The sequence below is a fragment of the Parasteatoda tepidariorum genome, chromosome 5, assembly GCF_043381705.1.
Source record: "Parasteatoda tepidariorum isolate YZ-2023 chromosome 5, CAS_Ptep_4.0, whole genome shotgun sequence".
Taxonomy (NCBI): Eukaryota; Metazoa; Arthropoda; class Arachnida; order Araneae; family Theridiidae; genus Parasteatoda; species Parasteatoda tepidariorum.
In genome coordinates this window covers 8102554-8125209 of record NC_092208.1, presented here as the reverse complement: position 1 = coordinate 8125209, position 22656 = coordinate 8102554, and the positions used below count along the sequence as shown (strand labels likewise).

At 29.6% G+C, this 22656-nt stretch overlaps 2 protein-coding genes across 2 annotated transcripts in view; one reads left to right on the top strand and one right to left on the bottom strand.

Annotated features, from left to right (window-relative positions):
* Positions 1-6714, bottom strand: part of LOC107451098 (leucine-rich repeat and fibronectin type-III domain-containing protein hattifattener) — a 46897-nt gene extending 40183 nt beyond the window's left edge. Inside the window, exon 1 of the mRNA XM_016067088.4 lies at positions 6590-6714. The gene's annotated coding sequence lies outside the window, so the exon portion shown is untranslated. The remainder of the gene's footprint in view (positions 1-6589) is intronic.
* LOC107451097 (RAB3 GTPase activating protein subunit 1) overlaps positions 1-22656 on the top strand; it is a 191381-nt gene that overhangs the window by 64901 nt on the left and 103824 nt on the right. The window lies entirely within an intron of this gene.

Here is a 22656-nt window from a genome sequence, read left to right as displayed (position 1 = left end):
TTATGAAATATTCGAACATCTTATATATATATATATAAAAATAGGTAAATAGAACTTATAAAATAAGTTCAAAGTGAAGATAAGACAAAAGAAAATTACAGACATATGATATAGAAAATTAGACTTTTCCCCCTTTTTTCATATGTCTCTAATTTTCTTTTGTTTTATCTTCACTTTGAATTTATTTTATGCAGTGCAGCTTACGCGCAATAAATGAAACCTATTGTTTTTCTTAATTTTCTTAGTGTTTTTTTGTATTTATTTATTTTGCTATACATATACAGGTGATTATCAAAATAATGGAAGCACTTGTGAATAAAAGGGACATTTAAGAACATTTCGCTTCATAAGCATTAAAATATAATCTTAGCTACCAGTTTTTTTTAATATAAAAAGTACATATATTAGGTGGTATGAGAGAACTTTAGCAGAGTTGTCTACGTTTTGGTTTTTTGTCAGAAACGTAAAATGTCAGACCTCACAGATTTTCAGAGAGGCCAAATTGTAGGAGCCCGACTAGTTGGAGCAACAGTGACCGAAACATCCCAGCTTTAAGGCGTTTCTAGAGGTACGGTGTCTAAAGTCATGACAGCATACACACAGCGCGGAAAGACAAGCTCAGCAAAGCAAAATAGTGGACGGAAGGAGAAGCTGAGTGAAGGAGACCGATGGGTATTGAAGCGGATTGTAATGTCTAAAAAGAAAACAACTGCAGCCAAAGTGACCGCAGAGCTCAATCAGCATCTGGATTCTCCAGTGTCAACAATTACAGTTAGGAGATACCTTCATGAAGAGAACATTTACGGCAGAACAGCAATTCCCAAGCCTTCAAAATCTAGGGTGTTTCCATTATTTGATAACCACCTGTATATATATATATATATATAATATATATTACGTCTATTATATATATATTAGACATCTATTAAACGAAGTCGCTGAATTCCGAAGTTCGTTATATGGAAAATTCGTTAAATAGAAAATCACCTTTCGAAATACTTCGAAACAACACAAAGCAGGTTTTAAATTTCTAAATACTAGACATAATTAAAATAGTAATTGATACACTTTTATCTTTTAACTAGTATCTACTATTAATTTTATAAATCTTAGCCATAAGAGAAATCTGCATGGAAAGCAAGAATAGGACAAAACATAATCCAGTGTTACACTATCATGCTACATACATTTTCAACTAAAAAAAAAATCTAAATTAATGTATAGAATTATAGGTGTATTTAGCATAAAATTAATTATAAACTTACATTACCACATGCGTTCTTAAGGCTTAATTGCTATTGATAAAATCCTTTTTGTCTGAGTTTTTCGTTTGAAGTGAAAACGAAAAGGGAAAGGGATTTTACTGCTTTCTCTAAAAGTTAAGTGACTGCGAGAATTAATGTAAGCTTATTTCCCCCATAAAATGCGTTAAAGTTTGAAATATTTTGGCATATAGGGAAAGTGGATCTCAAAGAAAAGTTCTTTAAATAGAAAATTCATTTCGCTATTTGGAAGTTACCCTACGAAGAAATTTCCAAAATGTTCTTGGTTCCTCGAAAAAAGGTCGCAAAATGGAAGTTCGTTAAATAGAACGACTGTGTATATATATACACACATGCTAACTTTTCACTAAATTTGAGTGTAGTACATGAATGACTGGAATAACTTTTTCTTTTAAAAAAAATTGTTTTGATTTTGTTTTGTAATTGAAGTTATACTTCTTAATGCGACTTCCAACAAGGTTGCGTTAAACGTTTAACGCTACATTTTTATTGGCCGGGAAATCACGTGGTAGGATCCAGTTTTCCCTCATTCATTTCCGTATTGTTTTGGTTCTCACTAGCATACAAATAATAAAAGTCATAAAAGTATTGTTTTTCTGTAAATATTTTTTTAGTTTGACTTGATACACATATAATTTAATAGGGTAGTATTTTTTTATTTTCAAAGTTAGTGGATAACAATTGTAAAAAATGAGTGAAAACAATCCCACGGACAACGCGACGGATTTAAGGTTATGTCAAGGTACGTCTCTTGTGAATATCAATTGATTGTTAGGTTTTCTCTTTTGAAATTACATTATGACGCATTCACATACATTATTAATACAAATACATTTTCCATAGCGAGACGATGTGGAAACCACAAGCACTTCCACTGGTTCAAGAGGTCGACGAGGGAATAATGCACAATATTACCGTGATTAGAGAGCACGGAAGCGAGCGGAGCAGGAAAAAGAGTCGTTGAATAGAACTAGTGATTCTTCTACGACTGCTGATTCTTCTACTATTAACGTCGCAGGTTACGAAGTTTAACTTCTTCCGCGCGGAGGGACTCCACGCACTATTTTTTTAAAACTAAAATTAGCTGTTAATTATCGAGTTTTTTTTTGTTGTAAATTTTCATTAAAATAATGTAAAGAAATAATTAAATTTTTAAGAGTTGAATCAATATATATTTTGATAGATAATAAGTTCCATTTCGCGGGGAAATTGAACTCTGTTTTGTATCGGCCAGGAAGGGATTAAAACTTGCGTTGTCATTGGCTACGGAGATTTAATAGAGATTAGTGTATTTTAGCAAGTCGGAAAATGGATAGATTTTTCGATTGTAAGTTTCTACTCTCATAGACTGGAAAACGAGATAATAAAAACGCAATAAAAAATACTTTTCCTAATTTATATTGCAGCAGCTATTATTGCTTTGTTATTTAGATTATTCTCCGAGCCGAGGTGTTAAATGAGGAAATCTGAACATCTAAGTTGTGGAACGTTTTTCTGTACGCATACTTAAGATCAATGATATTTAAATCGATTTGGATTTACATTCAATGAAAAGTTTAAGCAAAATTTGTCTATTTCAATTGCTATCTAATACAGTCGGACCCCGATTTAACGAATTTATAGGGATCGAAAATATTATTTGCTAAATCGGAGTTAAATTCGTAATATCGGCGACAAAATGAAAAAAAAAAAAAATTAGACTAGCCTTATGAAATATTCGAACATCTTTAATAAGCAAATACACAAAATAAATAGAAATCTTACACTCTTTATTTAGGAACTTAAAATGCAACGAATGATTACGCGTTGATTAATTTGAAATTTTAAAGCATTTCGTGAGTAAGGTTTGCTTATTTCTTACTTTAAAAAGTTATTTTTCGTCGTCATGAGGAGAAGAAAATACTCCTTCATTTAAGGCATCAGGTAAGTTTTCACTGTTTCCAAAACCCTACAAAGCATCAGAAAAAGTAACAGTTTTCGCTGGAATTTCATTGTCATCGACTTTTGTTTCTAATAAATCTACTTCATTAACTTCATAAAATTCGTTAAGTCTCGAAATTCGGTAAATAGGGGTTCGTTAAACCGGGTTTCAACTGTATATTCATTAAGTTTGAATGGTTTTTAGTGTTATACAGACAAAACTTTTAAAATTGATTAGCATGGTAATTTGAATATTGTATTTTCACTTACATGGTGTGTTTTAGTACAATTATAGTGATATTGTGATGATATTATTTGCGATAAACTTGCTGTTTTCAATAAAATTGTGTTAATAATAATTATAGAAAATATGACCAGAAGTCAGATTTAACTAAATTCATAGACGAATAGGATCAAAATGACGCCGCACTAGTGAAATTCTTACAAAAATAAATAAAGAAAGAAACCAATGTTCCACCTCATGTTGGGAAAAATGTATGACTTTAATCCTTTAAGAATGAAATAGTTTTATTAAAAAAACGGTCAAAATGTATTTTTCTTGTCTGATACGTTATGCTTCTTTTGCCTTTCCGTTATGAAAGCTTAAACACCATCACAGATTCAAATTATTTATAAATAGCTGGCGAGAATGTTTGTTTTTGGATACAAAAACTAAAACAAGCAATTATTTCTTTTTAAATTATTTTGCTGCATTAGCTTAAAAAAGAAATGCTTTAAACTCATTGTGTGGTTAGTAAATTTTAGGGTTGATGATTTAGAACCTTTTTTCATCTCTCTCTCTTTCTCTCTTTTCTTTTTTTCAGGTCTTGGTTTTCTGAAGTATTTAGAAAGGAAAATAATATAGACTAGAAAAAAAAAATTAGTTTTTTTTCTTCCTTCAACGATACGGCTTCGCTCACTAATTATTTCGATGTTTTTTCATGTGTCAATTTGACTATACTTGCTGCGGTGTGGTAATTCACTTTGTTTATTGCCTTTTCACACTTTACGCTTTAATGATACAGTAACGAAAAAAAAAAAAAATTTTAGGTTTAGTCACTGCCTTCTCCAGTCTATAGAAAGTGCAATATTTTTCCTCCCTTCTAAGTGACTCCTAACAAAGTTTTACTTGAAAATAATACCAGAAAAATATTAGTTAAATTGGTATGCTAACGCATTGATCATAAAACTGAGTTTATTTAATCAAAATGCTATACTATGCATTAAATACCATTAAAAAGTAAAATTTCGCAAAAATTCAGAAATTAAAATTGAATATTGCACTCTCCTTTTAATCGAATAACCCGCTTAATTGCATAGATTTGGTTGGAACCGATGGTATTCCTTTAAGCGGGGTTGACTGTACCAGTATTGGCAAATTAATGATAATGTCAAGCAAATTGGCAAAAACCTATATTCTCCAAGATGAGAGGACAAAAACACATTTTTGATACAAAATTATTCCTAAAATTGAAATATATACTATAAATATAAATAATTACAAAAAAAAAATTAACAAAATTATTATTCCATAATTAAATCATAATGTAATAACATATCATTTTAGTAGGTTAAAACATTATTGATTGGAAAATTTGCGATTATTCTCTTTTTTCCAGTGAAATGACTATAATTTAAAGCATAAAATATCTATCAAGATGTGTAGTTAATTATTGTACAAAGAATAATTTTTTATAATATAATAATAAAAATAATAATATTATGCAAATAATAATATTTTTTCTTTAATTCACAGTAATTCAAAAAATTGCAGCAACTGAGTTATTTTTATTTAATAATTCGCTAAATTACTAAATTTCAACGTGAGTGGCAAAATAACAATTAAGTAAATGAGTTAGTATGTAATAGTTATTTTTACACCATGTATGTGATACCGTGAATAACTGAAATCAGGAGAATGTCGACATTCATCGGTCAATGTCTACAATCACATAGTGGCTTTGCTGAATGTCCGTATTATTTGTTGTATCTAATTTGATATTAATTTATTCGTTGATATTATTATTATATTTATTCGATAATTTAATATCTGCTGAGGATAGATTAGGAGAAACATCAGTGTTCGGAGTACCGTTTAAATGCATACCTGGCAGTGGTACTTAAATGCTTCATTCAGCTGTTCTTTTTTAACAAATATTTAACAGTTCATTTTATTCAGGCAATATAACATACCTCATAAAATATATTAATTAAATTTTTTGTTATATTTATTCTACCACAAAACCTTATTCAAATTATTACATTCCTCTTTGAAATATTAGAAAACTTTTGATTAATTACTTTTACAGCCTACATGCAATTGATGTAAAATAATTTTTTATTCTAAATGTGTCGATTGGTGAATTATTTTATCAAGTTTTTTTTTATATATAAAATAGGAAATAATGATGTAGAAAAACAATTGATTGAATTGTACAATTGAAACTTTTATAGCATTTTGAAATGATTAAGTCTTTAGTAAGTTACAAATAGACAGTTTTAATTTATTTATCAATCATTGAAAGAAAAATAATTAATCAAATCGAATTAAATTTCGGTAGCTATTATTATAGAATTGTGTTTTGTAAAATAAATTACAGCAGCTATTTTTAAAGGAGCAAAAGAGAAAAAAAGAAAAATTTTTTTTAAGCATTTTGCGAAGTGTTATGTTTTTGTCAATAAATTACAAGTTATCGATTTATTATATTTTTTTTCTGAAATCTTTTTATCAAATTAACTAGAAATTTAATTTTCCGTAAAGTATTTAGCTTTTTATGCATTAACAATTAACTGTTTTTATTGATTTTTTCACAAATTTTGTAAAACTTAAATAATCAAATCGAATGAAAATTTTATGCGCATTTTTAAAAGTGTTTTGTTTTAAGAAATAAATCGCATTTAAATAATTCTTTTCAAAGTTTTATTAAGCGTGTCTATTTATTTAATTTTATATAAAATATTGATCAAATTAAATGAATATTTGACAGCATTTAATTGTATTAAGTTTTTTTTCAAAAAAAAAGTAAATAAAAATTTTTTTTTTAAAATTTTGATAACAGGAAAAAAAAAACTAATCAGATTGAATCAAAAATGTAAATTTTATGAGCATTTTCGGTATTCTTTTTTTTTTCGAAATAAATTGCGGATAAATATATTTTTTTTAAAAATCGTGTAACAGTTCTATAAAAAATAAATGAAGAATAATATAAATAAACAACTGTATTTATTATATTAATTTTAAACGAAATATAATCTAGTCTGATGAAATTTTAAGTTTTATTTTGAAGAATAAAACAAGAAAAATATCAAAAATTATCGCTGTTACTCCATTATTCCGATTTAAATCCAAAGCTAAAAAAATAATCGAAAGTTTTATAATAACTCACCCCTCTGAGCTATCCAAAATCCGGAATGTTCATGTAAACATGATGAGAAACGGTAATAAACAAAAGATGCTGGAGAAAAAAAAAAAGATCCTTCTTCTCCGCATCCAGAAATCATTCTGATCCCCCTTCTTCTTTCGGATAAGATGTTTGTGAAAATGTTCGAACCGGTTTCCGGGTCCGGTTGTAGAAAAAAGAAACCAGGGAGGAGAGAGAGTAATTTGGCAAAAGTGTTGTAATGAGAGTTATTCGTTTTACTGCCATTGTTGTTGGTGGCGAAAGCTATTTTATGTCGTGGTTTCGGCTCTTTGGATATTTTCATACTTTTTCGATACACTCTTTTACATTCTGACCTCTAACATCCCTGCAGTTGATAACGATGTTTTTTTTTTTCTTTCTTCCATTAACTCGCTCTTGAAATACTATGTTTTTCTTTCACTCAAATGTTTCTGAGTTCGTTTTATGTTTTTAGGACTTATTATTTTGATTCTCAAGCTGTTAAGATAGAGAATTTGAAAAAAGGTTTAGATGTTTAATTCGTTGTTTTTTTTTTATGATACAGACAAACCTCGTTATAGCGAACATGGTTTATAGTGAACTCTCGGATATAGTGAAAGAAAGGTTCGCTCCCGTGCCTTGCTATACACATACAGTAAAACTTGTGTAAGTTGACCACTTGTGGTGCATTGTTTTAGTGGTCAACTTAGACAAGTGGTCAACTTATAGAGGGGGTGGGTCATTGTTTACTTTTTCGTTTCCTATATCATGTTGCTATATATTTAAATTTTTTTTTTACTTGACTTAAAAATTTTATTCAGAAGATATGCAAAGGAGTATCTTAAGAAATGTGTTCAAACCTGAATGAACTTCATTTTGATACATATAATTCTAATATTTAACTAATTTTTTAAAAAAAATTTATTTCGTTAGTTATGCATGTGAAGTGTTTAATACACTTAATGAAGTGTTAAAATCGGGTCTGCGGACTATACTATGGTGCGGACTATACGCGCGAAATTACGGTAAATATAATTTCGTAAAATATCAGAACACGAAAACATGTAATTTGAAAACTTTAACAAAATAAAATTATTTGAACATTTTAAAATTTATTTACTACACTTAAAGATCGAAGACCATAAATAAAGGATCAAAGCATATTTCAGAGCATTCATTTGTTCAAATGCTCACTATTGCAACTGGAATAGCAACTTTTCAACTAACACACCTGTTTTCAGTGAACGGATGAAAGAAATGGTCAAAAGCTGACCCCTTACAGTTTCCCCTGATGGTCAACTCACAAAAGGGTGTAGATTAGTTTTTTACACTATTTCACCAAACAAGTGAAATTTTAACATACATTGCAAAGATGACAGAAAATTTTCTGAATTTTTTTTTCCTGGTCAACTTATGAGGGTTTTAGAATAGAATTTCATAATACTCCTAGACAAAATTGACATATTTCAGTGGTCAACATACAAGATAGACAGGTGGTCAAGCTACAATGGTTTTGCAGGAAAAATTCCGTTCTTTATAATTGAGGTCAACTTATGCAGGTGCCCAACTTACAAGGGTGGTCAACTCGGCAGGTTTCACTGTATAATGTTATTTTTTGTGGATATAGCGAACCAAAACAAGAGAGGAAATTGCTTATTATGAACTTTTTTCTGTCTTCGACTGATTTTTTTTCTTCATCTTTTGGTAATTTTGAAATTTCTACATAAAATACATAGGCCGATTTTTAAAACCATATATAGAGTGGAATGTAGTCATAAGCATTTTTTCTTGTTTGCTTCTTCTATCTCAGTTTCCCATCCCTAAATGAAAGCCATCCCTAAATTTTTTGTACGCTAGACGAAAAGTAATAAAAAATAAAAGTTAACACATTTTTTGTTACTGCATATTGTTTTTTTTTTTAATCATTTTTGTATTTCTTTTTATTGGTCATTTATTTAAATAATGTGTAATAAAAGGGAGAAGTTCGGAAAAATTAGTTAAAATTGTTTGCAGTACAGATATAGTGAAATCCCGGTTATAGTGAACCGAAATTTCGGTCCCGTAAAGCTTCACTGTAGCGGGGTTTGACTGTATAAGCGATTCCATGACCAGTGCAAAAGTAGCTAAAACTTAAAATAAAAAATAAATAAATGATCTAATAAATAAACTAATAAATAAATGAGTAAAACTTTAAATAAATAAATAAAAGTGTAAATATACATAACAATAATTTTTAAAATTTTTGTAATCAAAATGAAATTTTTTTTAAACCTCGAAAGTTCACACAATATATATTTATTTTTTAAGCCACATTGCTTATTTTTATACAAGTTTCGAAAAAAATTGAACCAAGAGGTGGTTTTTAACCATTTCGAAGGGAATAAATTTTATACGAACAATAGAATACTTTTTTTTTTTCTGTTAACGAAAATATTCCATGTATTAATAACCAGTGCAAAAGTAGCTAAAACTTAAACTAATAAATAAATAAGAAATAGTGCGTTGAGTCCCTCCGCGCAGAAAAAGTTAAACTTCGTAACCTGCGACGTTAATTGTAGAAGAATCAGCAGTCGTAGAAGGATCACTAGTTCTATTCAACGACTCTTTTTCCTGCTCCGCTCGTTTCCGTGCTCTGTAATAACGGTAATATTGTGCATTTTTCCCTCGTGGACCTCTTGAACCAGTGGAAGTGCTGGTGGTTGCCTCATCGTCTCGCCATGGAAAATGTATTTGTGTTAATAATGTATGTGAATGTATCATAATGTAATTTCAAAAGAGAAACAATCAATTGATATTCACAAGAGACGTACCTTGACATAACCTTAAATCCATCGCATTGTCCGTGGGATTGTTTTCACTAATTTTTTACAATTGTTATCCACTAAATTCGAAAATAAAAAATACTATCCTCGTTTTTTTATTTCAAATTATTACCTCTCTAATAATTGTAATAATTATTTTAAATAATTATTTTGTAATAATTATTTTAATAATTATTACAAAATTATAATTATTGTAATAATTAATAACTCTGTAATAATTATTTTAAATTATTACAGAGCTCGTTTCCGTGCTCTGTAATAACGGTAATATTGTGCATTTTTCTCTCGTGGACCTCTTGAAGCAGTGGAAGTGCTGGTGGTTGCCTCATCGTCTCGCCATGGAAAATGTATTTGTGTTAATAATGTATGTGAATGTGTCATAATGTAATTTCAAAAGAGAAACAATCAATTGATATTCACAAGAGACGTACCTTGGCATAACCTTAAATCCGTCGCATTGTCCGTGGGATTGTTTTCACTCATTTTTTACAATTGTTATCCACTAAATTTGAAAATAAAAAATACTATCCTATTAAATTATATGTGTATCAAGTCAAACTAAAAAAATATTTATAGAAAAACAATACTTTTATGACTTTTATTATTTTTATGCTAGTGAGAACCAAAACAATATGGAAATGAATAAGGGAAAACTGGATCCTACCACGTGATTTCCCGGGCAATAAAATTGTAGCGTTAAACGTTTAACGCAACCTTGTTGGAAGTCGCATATGAAGTATAACTTCAATAAATAAATAAAAATAAATAATAATAATTTTTAAATTTTTATGATCAAAATGAAAAATTTTTTATATCAGGGAACTATACACATTTTTTTTATTCTTTAAAAATCTACATTGCTTATTTTTATACAAATTAAAAAAAAAAAATTGAACTAGAAGGTTGTTTTTAACCATTCGAAGGGGAATAAATTTTGTCCGAACTGTAGAATATTTTTTTTCTGTTAACGATAATAAAATATTTTTTTTAAAGAATTGTTGGATAAATTTCTCATTTAATCCAAGTTATATAATTAGGCTCGTATAATTAGATTTTAAATTTTAATTATAAACCAACTATTTCTTAAAAATTTTGTCTTTAAACATGGAGAAATACATTCAATTTTTGAAAACATTCACCTTTTTATTTACATACAATGTTTTGAAAAATTGGATTTATGTGCTGGTTTTAAAACCTATTTTATGGGAACAAAGTTTTTACCAACAGTAGTATACTTTTCTTCTATCTGCTGTAATAAAATAATTTTTAAGAAGTTTAGGAAAATTCCTCGTATAAACCATAGAATGAACTTCGAAACAGATTTAAAAGTTACGACTTAAAAATTTAAGCCTAAATAGAACTTTTGAAAAACCCTACAATATTTATCTGCATAAAAGTCTTGAAAAATTGAATTAAAGTTCCTCGTTTTAACCAGGAACTGCCTACAATTTTTGGCATAGAATATATTATTTATTTATATACAATTTTTGAAAAATGTTCATTGTTTATCTGCTTGAAAATTGTGAAAAACTGAACTAAAGCACTGTTTTAAAAATTTTTTTTTGTAGGGAATAAAATTTTTACAAGCAGAAAAAATAAGCTACCATAAATTAATTTTTTAAAAATTGAAAAAAATATTATAATCAAATTCAAGTTATGCTCGTTTAAGCAAGTGTTTTTATAGACTTTTTAACATTAAGTCAATTATTTTCAAAAAGAAAAAAAAAAGAAAAACTTTTCGTTAAACTAATGTTCGTTAAAAAAAACAAGAACTGGTAATAAACGAGTTAAATATTTGCAATGATAACAAGCTTAAAATATTACGAAAAATTATTTTTCTTGTTTTCTTCTGTTTGTCGAAATTTTCTTAAAGTTTTTTTCTTGTATTTAATGACAGTACTGGTTATTATATTTAATCCTCAGCATTTCTTTCTGCCTATTTAATGACAGTCTATCCCTATTATTAATCAAAAATTTCCTTCAGTAACTAATACCTTTTCTATTCAACGTTCATTGTTAGAAAAGCCTAAAATAAGTTTCTTTAAACTCAAAATAGTTTTTAAAAAAGATAAAATTATTTTGTTTCTTACTATTATGAAACTTAAACTGCCTCAGGGGCATTCAGTCTAACACGGAGGCCGGCTGCACTGTTGGAAACATTTAAAAAGCAATTCTATTCCAGTGACAATGCTTACAGGGTTAGGGAATTAAGGTTGAGAATGCAGATTTAGAGTTATTAAGTTATGCAACGTAACTCTAAATCTGCATTCCCAACCTCACGATTCCAGTAGCAATGCTTATAGAGTTAGGGAATTGAGGTTGAGAATATAAATTTTGAGTTATGAGTTATGCATCATAACTCTAAATCTGCATTCCCTACCTCACGATTCCAGTGACAATGCGTACGGAGTTAGGGAATTAAGGTTGAGAATGCAGATTTAGAGTTATTAAGTTATGCAACGTAACTCTAAATCTGCATTCTCAACCTCACGATTCCAGTAGCAATGCTTATAGAGTTAGGGAATTGAGGTTGAGAATATAAATTTTGAGTTATGAGTTATGCATCATAACTCTAAATCTGCATTCCCTACCTCACGATTCCAGTGACAATGCGTACGGAGTTAGGGAATTAAGGTTGAGAATGCAGATTTAGAGTTATTAAGTTATGCAACGTAACTCTAAATCTGCATTCTCAACCTCACGATTCCAGTAGCAATGCTTATAGAGTTAGGGAATTGAGGTTGAGAATATAAATTTTGAGTTATGAGTTATGCATCATAACTCTAAATCTGCATTCCCTACCTCACGATTCCAGTGACAATGCGTACGGAGTTAGGGAATTAAGGTTGAGAATGCAGATTTAGAGTTATTAAGTTATGCAACGTAACTCTAAATCTGCATTCTCAACCTCACGATTCCAGTAGCAATGCTTATAGAGTTAGGGAATTGAGGTTGAGAATATAAATTTTGAGTTATGAGTTATGCATCATAACTCTAAATCTGCATTCCCTACCTCACGATTCCAGTGACAATGCGTACGGAGTTAGGGAATTAAGGTTGAGAATGCAGATTTAGAGTTATTAAGTTATGCAACGTAACTCTAAATCTGCATTCTCAACCTCACGATTCCAGTAGCAATGCTTATAGAGTTAGGGAATTGAGGTTGAGAATATAAATTTTGAGTTATGAGTTATGCATCATAACTCTAAATCTGCATTCCCTACCTCACGATTCCAGTGACAATGCGTACGGAGTTAGGGAATTAAGGTTGAGAATGCAGATTTAGAGTTATTAAGTTATGCAACGTAACTCTAAATCTGCATTCTCAACCTCACGATTCCAGTAGCAATGCTTATAGAGTTAGGGAATTGAGGTTGAGAATATAAATTTTGAGTTATGAGTTATGCATCATAACTCTAAATCTGCATTCCCTACCTCACGATTCCAGTGACAATGCGTACGGAGTTAGGGAATTAAGGTTGAGAATGCAGATTTAGAGTTATTAAGTTATGCAACGTAACTCTAAATCTGCATTCTCAACCTCACGATTCCAGTAGCAATGCTTATAGAGTTAGGGAATTGAGGTTGAGAATATAAATTTTGAGTTATGAGTTATGCATCATAACTCTAAATCTGCATTCCCTACCTCACGATTCCAGTGACAATGCGTACGGAGTTAGGGAATTAAGGTTGAGAATGCAGATTTAGAGTTATTAAGTTATGCAACGTAACTCTAAATCTGCATTCTCAACCTCACGATTCCAGTAGCAATGCTTATAGAGTTAGGGAATTGAGGTTGAGAATATAAATTTTGAGTTATGAGTTATGCATCATAACTCTAAATCTGCATTCCCTACCTCACGATTCCAGTGACAATGCGTACNCTGTTTGCAATTTCAAATTAATATTGAAATGCACAGGTTTAGAATTTTCTGCAGTGAAAAGTTTTCGGAGCTTCAGTGTTCAAAAAAGTATACAAAAGCTAGACGTTAAGAACGTATCCAATGAGCGAGCAAAGCGAGCATCGGATTGCGAAGCAATCCGAAATGAACTGCGAAAGCAGCTCCGGGGGTTAGCGAGTGTCAGCGAGCAGGGGGCGAAGCCTCTTAGTTATAAATAGTAAAAAAAAATGAAATTTTAATGTGAACCTTGTTCTTGCAACGCTTTACTTAATATCAGGAGTATAATTTGTGACTTTCAATTAGACACATAATTATTGAATATACATTTGTTAAACAACTTTTTTAAGGACTCTAAATATATTTCTTATGCGAAAAGATTTGTTCGCAGAGGTATGTATAACCACAAGCGGAAAGCAGATAATTTTTTTTTTTTTTTTGTGAAGTTAAATTTCTTCGGTAATGCAATTTAGCTGTTGGAAATAAACGTCGATTTATCGTTATCTTCTCTTTTTTCTCGTAATTCCGATCTTATGAAGATTCAACAAATTCCATTTCTGGGTAATTAATTTTCATATTTTCATCCACTCAAATGATAAGTCGAGTGGGATTATTAATGGGCTCAATAAATCTGGTTTGATTAAGAAGGAAAATATATGGGCACGCATGTTTCAATGTATATGGTGTTCAAAGTTCGATGTATTTGCAAGCAAACTTAGGCATTTGGGAAGTAATGGTAAGAATTAATATTAAAGGGAAATTTTGTAGCAAAACCTTTCCATTATTCAAAAAGATCAAGTTAGCTTTTCCATTGCAATCCGAAGTTTATTTCATCGAGATGTTTAGTTACATCAGTTCGAAACGTTCTTTTATTGTTCACGGAAATATGCAATTTGAGGTCATCCTGATTACTAAAATTTTAAAAGTTTGCAAGGTCGGGACTGAATGGGAGATGTGACATCACTTCCCAAACAAGCTCTAATAGTTTCTTTTTTGTTACTAAAGCTGTGTGAGGACTCGCATTGTTATGGTGGAACAAGATTGCTTAGCGATTTGCAATCCTCAATATTGGCCCTACCTTACACTATCGGATTATCGTTTATTTCGAAGTTTTTAAACTTTTTAAATGGTAAAAACCTCAAAACGATGACCTCAAATTGCAGTTGAGTTAGAGTTTTTTGCTGATAAGAACCAGAAGTTCTATGGATTCAGGGTCATGAAGTTACTGCAAAGATGGCAAGAGGTCATTGAACAGAATGTTAGATATTTGACTGATTTTTTCAATGCAATAAATTGTATTTTGTTTCACACAAAAACTAAAAGTACTTTCCATAATGAAGGCTAATATATATTTATTTCACCATGTCAAAGGTTGTTTCTCTAAATTGGTGCATTTTCTTGTCCAATAACTCTAATCATTATGAAATAATTTCTTTTTGGGCTCTAAAAATATTTAAAATCCCAAATTATTTTTATCAAATTATTTCCATAATTATGCAAAATAAGTTGCAAATCTCCCTCTGAATTTAAGTTTTCAGAACTAAAAATGGTGTAAATGTATTTAAATGCTAAGATTGCCTGTCACTCAAACGTTATTGAAGTGACATTATTGAAAATATAAATTACGAAATCTTCCACCTTAACTTATGTTCAATTATCTTCAAAATATTTCGTCAATGAACGCTTGAAAAGAAAAGAAAAGGAAGGTTGCTCGTGTGGATTGATAACTTGTATTAGTACCGAATTCTGTTCGAATATTTTTATCAAATTATTTTTCAACTATGCAAAATAAGTTGCAAATCAACTTCCAATTTTAAGCTATCAAAACTAAAAATGATGAAAAATAATTTGAGATTTAAATGCTAGGATTGCCTGTCACTCAACCGTTATTGATGTAAATATATAAAGGAAAAAGAAAAGAAAGTTTCCCCGTGTGGATTGATAACTTGTACTAGTAACAAATTCTTTCAAATATTTTGATCAAATTATTTTCTTAATTATGCAAAATAAGTTGCAAATCAAACTCGGAATTCCAGTTATCAAAACTGAAAATGATGAAAAATAATTTGGATTGCCTGTCACTCAACCGTTATTGATGTAAAAATATAAAGGAAAAGAAAAGAAAGTTTCCCCGTGTGAATTGATAACTTGTACTAGTAACAAATTCTTTTCAAATATTTTGATCAAATTATTTTCTTAAGTATACAAAATAAGTTGCAAATCAATTTCTGCATTTAAACTATCAAAACTGAAAATGATGAAAAATAATTTGAGATTTAAATACTAAAATTTCCTGTCACTTAAACGTTATTGATGTAAAAATATAAAGGAAAAGAAAAGAAAGTTTCCCAGTGTGGATTGATAACTTGTACTAGTAACAAATTCTTTTCAAATATTTTGATCAAATTATTTTCTTAAGTATACAAAATAAGTTGCAAATCAACCTCTGAATTTAAGTTGTCAAAACTAAAAATGATGAAAAATAATTTGTGATTTAAATATTAAGATTTCCTGTCACTCAACCGTTATTGATGTAAAAATATAAAGGAAAAGAAAAGAAAGTTTCCCCGTGTGGATTGATAACTTGTACTAGTAACAAATTCTTTTCAAATATTTTGATAAAATTATTTTCTTAATTATGCAAAATAAGTTGCAAATCAATTTCTGCATTTAAGCTATCAAAACTAAAAATGATAAAATATAATTTGAGATTTAAATGCTAAAATTTCCTGTCTCTTAAACGTTATTTGTGAAAATATAAATTACGAAATATCCCACCTTTACTTATGTTCAATTATCTTCAAAACATTTCGTCAATTAATGCTTAAAAAGAAACGAAAGGTTTGTCCGCGTGGATTGCTAACTTGTACTAGTAACAAGTTCTTTTTCTTGCTTTTCTAAGAAAATGAATATACTGGTTGCCAAAGATCATGTTAAGCCTCAAAAAACAAGAAGAAAAATTGATGCCTCCCGATAGTTTTGCTTGTTGTCCTTGAAAGCCGGAACTTGTAGTTGATGCATCTTAAACAATAGGTGACAGACCCCTTCATTATTTTGGTATGTTCCCTATTATCGGCACTTTTTCTACGGCTATATCGGCTTAATCTCGTTTAATAGCAATACTTTTTTTTTTAATTAAATATTATCTTTGACCATTTTTTCAGTTGTCAATTTATTTTGTAAGTAGTGATTAATCTGCCGTATAAACTACAAATTGCGTTCTTTTTATATATTTTAAAAGGAGTTTCCATTTAAAAAAAAAAAATCGGTGTCTCTGTCATTCCAGGGTTGCCAGAACTTAAGATTAAAAAGTAGCGAATGGGAGCTCCAAAAGTAGCGGATTCGAACGTTTTGTAGCCCCGTGCCCGAAAAAAAAAAACGTTATATATTCTATTTTATATTTTTTTCCTTAAATAAATATTTATTTTCTATAATTATCAATTGTCAACTTCTTTAAATTATCCAGTATAATATTACCTTGTGCACATCCATTTCGGGCCCATCCTTTGTAACTAGCAATTCAAACGCACTTCAGTAATGCAGTAAGAACGCACTTTAATACAAAAAACGTCGAGTTACGCTTTTATCTCAATTTGCGCTTTTGTTTTCATGTTTTGCAATCTGGCAATCTTGTTACGAAAATATTTTAAATCATTTTTGAAAAATCTCCCATACATGTAAGTTCACTTGAATTCGTTACTAGCTTTTTGATTTAATTTCATGTTTTATTCTGTTTTTTCTTTATATTTTATTTTCTGTTTTTTCCTGATATTTTTACTTATTGTGGTCTATTTTATTTGTTGTAATTTTTTTATAAAATTTTTTGAGTGCTCTTGATGCTCTTGACTATTGACTTTTCAGAATCATTTTATTATAGGAAGGGGAAAAAAATTAAAAAAGAAAAATATTTCTGTGGCTCATTTTTAAGATTTGTAGCGTTCGAAAAATAATGAGTAGCACAAAAAGTAGCGGATGGCCAAAATTTGATTATCAGTAGCGGGGACTTATAAAAGTAGCCCAATCAGCTACTTGTATCCCAATCTAGCAACACTGTTTCATTCTATAGTCTAAAAGCGCGGCGTATAAAGAATATGCTCTTACAACTTTATCAGAAATTATCCTATGCTATTACCTTATTACGCAATATTTTATGATGGACATATTTAAATCAGTATCTAAACTTACGAAACGTTTTTTTTTATTATTTAAGAAAAAATATGTTTTATATTTTTTTTAAATTTAATTTTACGTGTAAAACATTACACGTAAAATTAGAAAAAATATGTTTTTAAAAAAAATATGTTTTATATTTTTGTAAAATTTAATTTTGCGTGTAAAACCGTGTCGGGTCAATATACACATTTCAAATAATGAATATAAAATTGAAAGATATTATTATTATTTTTAGGATTATTTTTATCATTATTATTGGACATTATAATGAATAAAGTTTTCAATCTGTCACTAAATAATCTCCTTGGGTCAAAAATATTTCACGAATTTTTATAGTACCCAAAAATCTACTCAGAATTTCGAAAAAATATTTGTGAATGAAGTTGCTATGGCAACCAAACAAAATGGTTGAGTTAAAATGTAATTACAAAAGAATCGTGAGCTAAATATGTGATTTTGATTGAATGTTTTAGTTTCGATTCAAAAAATCTATTCAAAGTTTAGAAACAAAACGTTATCGTCTAGAGACGAAAACAAAAACAAAACGTTATCGTTTGTAACAATCATGAGGTAAAGAGAACGAAGCAGGCAGATGAAGAGACCTCTAGTAGTAACACCATGTAAAAACAATTTGTCGTAATTAACAATTCGTCATAATTAACAATTAGTCATTAATTACAATTAATAATAATCATTATTAACAATTAGCCATAATTACAATTAATAATAATCATTATTAACAATTAGTCATAATTACAATTAATAACATGCAACAATTAGCCATAATTACAATTAATAATAATCATTATTAACAATTAGTCATAATTACAATTAATAATAATCATTATTAACAATTAGCCATGATTACAATTAATAATAATCGCTATTAACAATCAACATAATTAGCAATTTAGTCATAATTGACCTGAAAAAGGTATTCGGGTACCTTAAAAATTGATTTTCTTCTATTACTTTAGTTTAAAATTCTATTTATATTGTATATGTTAACATGAATTACCGAAATCAGGAGAATGTCGACATTCTCCGGTGACTGTCAACAATCACATACTCGCTTTGGTGAATATCCGAAATATTTTTTATATCCGATTTGATATTAATTTATTCGTTGATATTATTATATTTATTCGATATTTTAATACATATTGAGGGTAGATTAGGAGAAACATTATATTGTTCGGAGTACCGGGCAATGGCACTGCACCTTGAAAAAACATCAGTGTAGTGCATACCGGGCAAATGTATACCTGGCAGTGGCATTTAACTAAACCTAGTATATATTTCGGACATTTACCAAAGCGACTATGTGATTATCAGCATTCACCGGTGCAAGTCAATAACCATCAATTTCGGTCATTCACAGTAACATATACATAAACTTTTTCGAAAAGAAGAGCTTGAAAGTAGGTTTCTTCCTAATAGCTGGGCGATTCCCTTTTAATGGTAATTGTTTGAATTCAAAATATGTTTAGTTTTGAAAGTAATAGTTCATTTCAAAAACAGGTTAATGTAAATAAAGTCATCCGATTGCGGTTACCGTGACAATTTTAAATCTTTTATGTTAAATTTGACCAGTTTTTTTCTTCTTTTTTGTGAAAGAAAAAGCTTGCTATTCCAATTTTTTTTTGTAATTTTCAATTATGATTTTGCATTTTTAAAAGTTCTTCACAAAAACATTATGAAACAGTAAAAAATATTTGAATTTTAAAATTAGATAACCTACCCGTATGACTTTAGTAATATATACAAGGCATTTTTAAATTATTAAAAGCAAGAATTTTCAAAAATGTACACGTTAGCTGAAACATACATTTAACTAAGTTTAGAAATAGATACGAAATTCTTTAGTAATCTTAGCTCAGCCTCTCACATATTTACCATTTCGCATTGACCCTAGAATTGTAGTCTTTCTTTTGTTTCAGAGAACTCACATAGTATTTTATGAAAATTACTGAATAAATATATACATTAATTCTCTAAAAAGTTTTCAATTCATGTGAAGACAAAGCCTTCGAAAAACAGCCTAAAAATCATTGAAAAGTTCTCAATCGTTGTATATTTTTATGAGCCCAAACAGTGCAGTGTTGATGAAATTACGAGAGTAATTCTTTGTGATGAAATTAAATTTTAATTAAAAACAACGTTTTAAAATTCTAAATAGTAAAAATTTATTTAAAACCTATACCCGTCTTGAGTCACAATGGTGCACCTTCATCAATAGGATGAAAGACAGGGATGATTTAATCCGCCAGAGGTAAACTTCACTATTTAAACGTAACAACATCAACCTGTCTTTTATCCTACTGATGTAGGTATACCATTGTAACATCGAAACGCGCATAGATTTTTAATAATCGTTTGCATTTGTGATTTTGAAACGGCTTTTTTTAATGAAATTTAATGCAGTGTTGGCCTAACTTTTCATGTTTTACATAATTGACATAGACGCTTTTCGTTTTCTCGAAATTGTTGCTCCCATAGCAGCAAAATAACTCGGGCCTTCTTTAGGCCAATATTCGTGAATCTTGGCTCCATAATTGTTCAAAGGGCCGTTATTTTCCGATTTTGGCTCTATATAGAATTTTCCGATTCACCCGAAATTTAACGACCACTTTACAACCAATATCGGTTCTATATAGAATCGTCGAATTCACCCGATATTTTATATTCCTTATTTATCCAATGTAGGTTCTATATTGGCCAATGTAGGCCCTATATAGGCCATTCTAGGACCAATACATAGAAAATCTAGTCATTCCAATATTGGTCCCTCGGTGCAAGTTCTTATAGGACCTATATTGAGCCAATTTTGAGCCCATCTGGGACCAAGGTAAAATTGTTGCTAGGGTAATATGCGAAGAAATTTCTTCGTATTGATGTTTATTTGGCGCCACTTTCATAATAAGCGCAGAAGCGTTAAGATAAATACAAAACTTTACAGTTATGAATAAGTTGCTAACTCATTATAGTTATTAAAATAGAATATTATTCGCTATAAAACCTTGTTAGAGCCTTCAAAGTACAGCTTTAAGTTACCTTCCAATTTCGTTATTTCATTTATTTTATTCATTCTTTTATTTATTTTTTAAAAATTGCTCTTTGCACTTTCGCACATTCTTTTATTGAAATTCACCTCTCACACCCTTTTCCAATAATAGACTGAGGGCGTTCTTTTGTAACTGTCCTGTATCGAATACATACTTATTTAATTATCTAACTCATCAACGCCTGGATGGTTCTATTACAACGCCCTCTGGTGTGAATCTTTAAGTTCTATTAACGCTAGTTGCTCTTGTCGTTATTTAAACCTTATTCAATTATTAAAAAAGAATGTCCTTTCACTGTTACTAATTTTCTTTATGGATTTCAAAGGTTTCTACGAATACTGTACCTTCAAGGTGAGGCGCTTTGAACGCTTTGTTTCTGCAACTGATGATTCTTCAATCGAATGAGAAGGATAGTTCTTAATTCAAACATGGGCTCTTTAAGAATATGTAGATATTGTTTGTTTTTATGGTTTTGTTTTATCAAGGATTAACTTTAGATTATAGACAATAATATTTTTTGAAAAAGCTTTATAAAGAGCTTTGAACTTTCGTATTGTTTGCCTTTATGAGGGATTATGGGGGGAAAAAAACGAAACATTGAATCTATTCTTAGTTGGCCTTTAAAAATATTTAAATTGTTTTAATAAAGGCTTGTGACTTTTTAATCTCTCTAAATATGCAAAATAAAAACCATGTCTTTTTCTTTGCTTTTAGTTATTATCCGCGTTTGGATTTATATAGAATAGTTAGATTTAACTATTACAAATTTGTCTGGGAAAAAATTGATGTGAATCTCTTTCTTACTCTCCAACTTTTTTACTAAAACTCAGAATACCAGCGGAATTTTAGAAAATATTTTTGCAAGTGGTAGCAAGGGAGGAGTATTATTTTTTTAATAAATTAAAATTGGATACTTGCATTTCAAGAAGGAGTAGACCTCCCATACCTACACATGTGATCTATGACGTCAGCGCCTGCTAATCTTTATCAGCCAAATGACGTATTAAAGTTGAACTAAGTTTCTTTACATAAGTTAAAATGTTAATTAACGATAAGTTAACTACATACAGAACCGTACCGCACATCAAATTAGTTGAAATATAATTTTTTTCTCTTCTACTTCTTTTACTTAACTTAGATTTATTATTTGTTTATGTATTTTATTCTAACCGTGATATATTTTTGTTTTGTGTACCTGGCAACTTCGGTGCATAATTAGTTTATGCTCCACATGGCTTTGTGTCTGTCTTTGTGTTAAGTCTTTTTGTAAATATATAGTGAAAAAATTGAAATCTTTGAAGAAGATTCTTTGTGAAAGAATTTAGAATGTGCTATTTAAGAATATTGATATGTGACGGGCTTGGCCCACTCGAAGTAGAATGGAATGAACAGTTGCTGACGTAAACAAATGCCAAGTTCTAACAACCAATCAGGATCGAGATACCCACACTACAAAATTTTAAAACAAGCTTTACACGAAACATGCTTTATAGTAATTGCTACATAATTAACAACATACTTCGAATAATTATTAATTTTTTTCAAAGTTTTCTAAAAAAATTCTTAGCAAATATTTTACTGAAGTTATTGAAAATCTTGTTTGATTTTTAAAATAAGTGTTATTAATTTTTTCCTCAAATATCTAACATTGTTTGATTGCAAAAGCTTTTTTAAATTATGTGAAAAATTTAATTGCAAGATTTTCCGATTCTGACATCTGGGAAAGATACCGAATTGTAAGGTATTAAACTTTTTATATCCGTCGTTGAACAGCCGACCGAATTTTTTGGGTTTACGACTGCTGATGTTCAACTCCGTAGCCTTGTAATATTGAATCCACTCCAGAAGACAAGGAGACTCCTGAATCAGTACCTCCAGAGGTATTGGTTTGTTTTGGGTACATGGAGGACTTTACGACTCGACAGGTTTAACGTGCATCAGTCACCATTTACTACACGGGGAGTCTTCGGCTTTCGGAGATCGAACCCACGACCTCTGGACATGTACCCAGTGCTCTACCAACCAGGCTATCCCGGCCCCTAAGGTATTAAACTTATAGAATTTGAGAGTGCTGTTTTAAAGATTACGGAGAAACAACTGACAATGGTATTTGA